This window comes from Temnothorax longispinosus, unplaced genomic scaffold, assembly GCF_030848805.1.
Source record: "Temnothorax longispinosus isolate EJ_2023e unplaced genomic scaffold, Tlon_JGU_v1 HiC_scaffold_32, whole genome shotgun sequence".
NCBI classification, from domain to species: domain Eukaryota; kingdom Metazoa; phylum Arthropoda; class Insecta; order Hymenoptera; family Formicidae; genus Temnothorax; species Temnothorax longispinosus.
Window position 1 is genome coordinate 56329 of NW_027270143.1, and position 6957 is coordinate 63285.

General features: G+C 30.9%; 1 long non-coding RNA gene across 3 annotated transcripts; it reads right to left on the reverse strand.

Annotated features, from left to right (window-relative positions):
- Positions 1-796: 796 nt before the first annotated feature.
- LOC139824310 (uncharacterized) lies at positions 797-6160 on the reverse strand. 3 transcript variants are annotated; one of them, XR_011735073.1, is made up of 6 exons: positions 5803-6160; positions 5224-5383; positions 4948-5049; positions 4197-4591; positions 3865-3987; positions 797-1545 (listed from the first exon to the last, which is right to left on the reverse strand). It is a non-coding gene; the product is annotated as an uncharacterized lncRNA (long non-coding RNA). The 3 variants fall into 3 exon arrangements; XR_011735072.1 differs by having other exon boundaries at positions 797-2397; XR_011735071.1 differs by having other exon boundaries at positions 797-3987; positions 5803-6159.
- Between the last annotated feature and the right edge of the window lie 797 nt (positions 6161-6957).

The following is a 6957-nucleotide window of genomic DNA, read 5'->3' on the forward strand; positions in this document are numbered from 1 at the left end:
AAATTTGGTACCCTTATGTTTTTTGAGTTTCTGAATCCGAATATGAAGTCAGATGTACAAAATTCAAAATGGCGGATCCAATATGGCGGATCAAAATTACAAAAAATGGTCTGATTTTCATGAAATTTGATACCCTTATGTTTTTTGAGTCTCTGAATCCGAATATGAAGTCAGATTTTCAAAATTCAAAATGGCGGATCAAAATTACAAAAAATGGTCTGATTTTCATGAAATTTGGTACCCTTATGTTTTTTGGGTCTCTGAATCCGAATATGACATCAAAATTAAAAAATGGCGGATGTAATATGGCGCTAATGTTAAATTTAGATTCGGAGATCTAAATAACTTCAAAATAATAATAAAATTCCGTCTATTTTTTGTAATTTTGATCCGCCATATTGGACCCGCCATTATTTAATTTTGATGTCATATTCGGATTCAGAGACCCAAAAAACATAAGGGTACCAAATTTCATGAAAATCAGAACATTTCTTGTAATTTTGATCCGCCATATTGGATCTGCCATTTTGAATTTTGAAAATCTGACATCATATTCGGATTCAGAGACCCAAAAAACATAAGGGTACCAAATTTGATGAAAATCAGACCATTTTTTGTAATTTTGATCCGCCATATTGGATCCGCCATTTTGAATTTTGTAAATCTGACATCATATTCGGATTCAGAGACCCAAAAAACATAAGGGTATCAAGTTTCATAATAATTCGATAAACTTTTTTTCAACACACTTTTGGCCCAAATAGTAAAATTCTCTTAAACAGCCAATGGGTTAACAAAACTGTCGTGATTTGAATTGATTTCTCACCGTAGTAAGAAGCGCGATCTTGTATTACGACCTACGTAAAATAATTACTGTAGGGAAAAGGTTTTTAATGGTTATTTCATGATACATAAGTGTAGAGAGATAATAAATAATAGAATACAGCAAAATACAATTGCATAGCTCTTGTACTTTTTGTTTAACTTAATATCTTGTATATCTCTCCTGTGTTTAGGATATACGGCAAGTTAGCATGCGGGATTTATGCAATAATACGGATACTTTGTAAAACTCGAAATCTCCTACGTTCTTTTTCCTTCTTTTTTGGATCGTATAACAATAATCTTTAATGCATCTATCGCTCTTCTATTTTCCTTCTAAAATTTTTCAGCTTTATAATCTGTTTATCATTCTTACATCTTAATAAACTTCTTACAAACATTTTATAACTTATTATGACATTTTATTAGTATATTAGTATATTTACCCATAATATATTTTACCCATGAATGTTATATAACCCACCCTTCTGGGATATATGGCAAAAATGCAAGAGTTTCTAAGTTCTTTTTATTAAATACAAAAAATGAATATTTTATGTTTCTATTTTCTTTATAATAGTAGACAGTATAAAGTTTTTATTGGTATACTTTATTTGCCTTAAACATAGTAAATAGTACTCGATAAATTAAGATTCCCTTAGCTGCAGCGTATATACCGGAGTTACCCTATTGTATGTTTTTGTAAAACAGATTGAAATCAAACTGCAAGTAAATTATTCATTATTATCTAAAGCCTTTAATGTTCAGCATCAACTCGTTATCTGTTATTAGTTTAGAAAAATTAACAATTCGTCACCTTATTCCCCTTTCTCTTACATAATATATATACTATGTGTATTATAGGTACAACTAATAATAAAAGTTTTGATCTTTTTAATTCTAACAATAATATTAATTAATAGTAATAGAAAGCATAAATACAGAGTATTCTAAAAGTTAAATATGTAGTATAACAGCATTTTCTCCAATTCCTCTGAAATTTTCAAATTTTAAACAAATTTGTCGCTTATTATGTAATTAATACACTTAAAATATTACAATGTCGGCCAGTAAGGAAATGATAATTGAAATAATAATTTATGGATATATATTTATGGATATATATTTATGGATATACATTCATGGATATTATACATTCATGGATATACATTAATGGATATATACAGCTTTTGAATACTATGTATTTATCTTTTTTACTATTCTCTGCTTTATTAACAAAGATTATGATTTTAAAATATATATTTATGTGGAACATAATATGATCTAATCAGTAAACTATACACTAAACTGGAATGTGTGTGTGTGTATATGTGTGAACTCGGCTCACTTCACTCTGGAAGAAAACGGGACGAGCGAGAGGGAGGGAAAATAGCGGCCAACCCTCCTTTTCTGTTACTATACTTTTCGTGAAGAATGGAAAATCATTGACCAATCAAAAATTCGCTAAACAGAGACAGAAATAAGAAATGGCCTCAAAGCAACCTATTTTTTTTCTTGTGGCCCGGGCGCTAGTATAGGAGTTCACATTCCATCATAGTATATATTTCACTGGATCTAATTAAAATAAGAAACAAAATATTATATATATCTGTAAATTATCATTTCTTATTTACCGACATCGTGATATTTTAAGTATTAATAAAAAACGGGAAACATGAGCGACGATTTTCTTTCATAAAATCTTTTTTATGATTTAAAACCCAGATAGCACAGCTGATCTTTATGAATTCAAAAAGATCCGAATCTGATCTTTATGAATTCATAAAGATCAGCTGTGCTATCTGAGAAATATACAAAATTTGGAAATTTCAAAGAAATTGGGAGAGAGGCCGTTATACTCAATATTTATCAAAAGTATTAATAAAATAATAACTTTTTATTCCTCACGTATCTTTTAAATGAATTCTACACAATTAAAGACAAATTATTCTTCGAAGAAGAAGACAAAACTATATATTTCCTTCTATTCCTATTTTCGAAATTACTCGATAAAATCAAACAAGGGAAAACGCCGTAAACGGTCAGGACTGGATCTTGCTTGTCCGAATAATATATATTAATTCTTGAGTGACTTTCTACGTACAATTCTTTTTGTCAATGGCAGACCACGCGCCGTTACCAACGGTCATAACGCAGTCTCAACCAAAGCCAGAACGATACAATCACACAATTAAATTGATATCAATTGATGTCAATCTGCCATTGACAAAAAGAATTGTACGTAGAAAGTCACTCAAGAATTAGTATATATTATTCGGACAAGCAAGATCCAGTCCTGACCGTTTACGGCGTTTTTCCTTGTTTGATTGTATCTTACACGGTCGTATAATCTCATACTTATTGTTTACTCGATAAAATTTTGTAACAAAAAGTTTATTGTTTTATATAAGCTACGTTTTAATATTCATTGCATATTGAAAGTATACGTAACAGTAATTATAGATTTTCAGTACAAACAGTAAATATTAAGACACAGTTATACTGGACCTTGTATTTTTATATTACACATATTTAAGCAATTGTAAATAATAATTATTACTATTTTTAATTATTACTATCTTAATTACTATTTTTGAATTATATTATAGTATTATTGCGTTACATTCAGACAGCTAAAAAATTTTTATGCAGTACAGCATAAGTAATGAATATTAAAACGCAGCCTATATGAAGTAATTAAACTTTCTATTCTTCATTAAATAAAGCTTTTCATGAGGTGATTTAATATTCATTGGAGAAATCTACAAACTTTTACTTGCTTTGCACTACGCGAGAATTTTTTAGCTGTCTGAATGTAATATAATAACACTATAATATAATGCAATAATAATAATCCATTATCTATATTTGCTTAAATATGTAATATAAAGATACAAGGTCACGTATAACTGTGTCTTGATATTCACTGTCCATACTAAAAATATACAGTTACTGTTACGTATACTTTAGATTTTCAGTACAAGCAATGAATATTGAAACGTAACTTATATGAAGCAATTAAACTTTTTATTACTCACTTACCTATTAAACAAAGCTTTTCATGAGGCGTTTAAATTTTAAAACATTTTAATTTTCTAAGAGAAGAACGATGTTTTTTTTATTTCCTTCTTTCTCTCTCCGTTTCTAAAATTGCTTGATGTAACTCTGTAAAAATAAAAAGTTTAATTACTTCATATAGACTGCGTTTCTATATTCATTACTCGTAGTGAAAATCTAAAGTTTACATAACGGTAGCTAGATTTCAAGTGTGAATAGTTAATATCAAAACATAGTTATCCTTGTAATCTCATATGTCACATATAAACAGATATAAGTAATAAATGAAACAATTTAACTTTATATTCCCTGCTTACCTATTAAATAAAGTTTTCTATGAGTCACTGAAGGCATTTCAATCTTCTAAGGAAGGGCTTGAGCAGAATGGCTGACTTATAATTTTAAGACAATGTTTTATGCTTTAATTCTTTGTCTTTCGTAACGCACAATACTGTCTTGTGTTCTCAAGACTCTCAAGTCTTAAACATTGTTGACAGTTTCGTAGAGCCTAAGCAGAATGGCTGTCTTGACAGTGTTTTATGCCTTAAGTCTTTGTCTTATGTAACGCACAATACTGTACAGTATTGTGCGTTACATAAGACAAAGACTTAAGGCATAAAACACTGTCAAGACAGCCATTCTGCTTAGGCCCGAAGTACGAAGTTTTCTATTCTCTTCTTTCTCTCTCTGTTTCCAAAATTATTCGATGTAACTGTATAATAAAAAGTTAAAGTTTAATTGCTTTATATAAACTACAATAATTATCTTTTTTGCAAAGTAACAATACGTTTTCTTTGCACCAATTGATTCATCTTATTATTCTGTACATAAAAGTGTTAAAGTACAGTTACCAAAAAATGAATAGTTTACGAGATATTTTATATTTTATGTCAAAAAGTACCAGAATAAAATATGAAATATTTCGTAAACTATTTTGATAACTCTACCTTAATACCTTTATATGTAGAATAATTAGAAGAATCATATTATAAAAAAAAAAATTATACAATTCTGTATAAAAAAATAACGATGACCTTTATATAACGATTTTTTGAAAATTAGTTTTACCATTATTTGACTTCCTTGATATCCTACAACTTTTGTCTAAAACGTTTTTCCACATCTTCCATATTTTTTTAGATTTCCCTGGAGTATTTAAAATAGCACACCCTGTATATACATTGTTACGTTATTGTATTATAATATTATATCATGTGATAAAATTGGTAATTTTATTGATTTTAATAATAGTACGTATATATAATAATATATATATATATATATATATATATATATATATCAGCATAGATACGTAATATACATACATATATATAATAATCTTACCACAAACAAAATAATCTATATGTGATCTTTCCATTTCTTGGTGATTATGTAGTATAACACGACACCCTCTCCGATTTCTTCTTCTTTACTTCTTTTTCATTAATCACATGTTGAGAACTTCTTCACATAACCACGATAACCTGATAAATATTTGATCTAGCTGTCAAAAAATTTATCTGATTAATTAAAATTATTGTTTGATGAATTAGTAAATTATAAGCAATATATTTTTACACATCCATATAGATACACACATGCTTGACGTACTTGACGCTGCTTTTTTACTCCTGTCGCATTTTTCCACGCGCGCACACACACACACACACACACACACACACACACACACACACACACACACACACACACACACACACACACACTATCTGTCACGTATACTACGTTTACGCGAGCGTTACTTCTGTATGTACTTATATATGATAATTCCTCCACGTAAAGCGGGGTTTTGTAGTAGTTTATGATAATTCATCCCGCGTAATAAACGAGTAAATTATCGTAAATTACTATACAGAAGTAACGCTCGCATAAACATAATAACGATCACGACTGTCACTATAATACCTATCTCCGATCCGCTGATATTTCGCGTGGCACTTCGATCCTTGCGTGACGCGACCGAAATTCAGAATTAAAGATTTTATATTTATAATAATGATGAGAGATCACATTAATAATAATATTAACCTCGCGACACGACGCGGGACGATTAACCTCGAGAGCTGTCACATCACGACACACACACGACGCACTACACGCACGAAGCTCGCACGAAACTCGCCACACTCCGCGATGACAGTCCCTCACGGGATGAAGCAAGCTACGGCGCGGCAATCAATCGAGATAACCAATCAGCATCGCGGTAAAAAGGCAACAATAAATTCGACTATCGACTTAACACGGCAATTTTAAGATAGGAATCGTGTTCTTTTGTTCTTTTTTTATGTAAAACATCTCTGCAATCTCCCTCTTCCTTACATATCTCTCCCTATGCATGATTTTCGTATCGGACCATTTAAAATTATGCCCGTGTGTAAGTCGGTGCTTGCTAACAACGGAGTGTTTATTCACATCTTTTTTGATGGTGACACATATGAACAGATCTTTGGCAGTCCGATGGGATCCCCGCTTTCACCAATATTAGCGGATATTGTGATGGAGGATTTAGAGACTCACTGTCTTGCTATGCTTAATTTTTCTCTGTCGTTTTTCCGCCGTTATGTCGATGATGTTATTGCCGTAATTCCTAAGGATAAAATTGGGGATGTCCTTGACGCGTTTAATAACTATCACCCCCGTTTAAAATTTACTCACGAATTGGAGGTAAATGAGGCCATCCCCTTTCTAGATACTCTCATAATCAAAAATGGCAACAGGCTTCTGACTAATTGGCACAGGAAACCCACGTTCTCGGGCCGATATGTAAATTACTTTTCCAACCATCCATTGAAATACAAATATAATACAATCACAAGCCTTGTTGACCATGCAATTTTACTTTCGGATAAACAATTTCACAGTTCTAATATTAAAATTGTGAGAGACATCCTTAGGAATAATTGCTTCCCAGAAGAGCTGATTGATAAGCAAATTAACAACAGATTAAAAGAATTAAAGCATCGCAATAACATCACCGACTGTAATAATGTAAGCAGTACTTTCGACGCCCGGAAATACATTGCGCTTCCTTACATTAAGGGTCTTAGTGAGGATATTCGC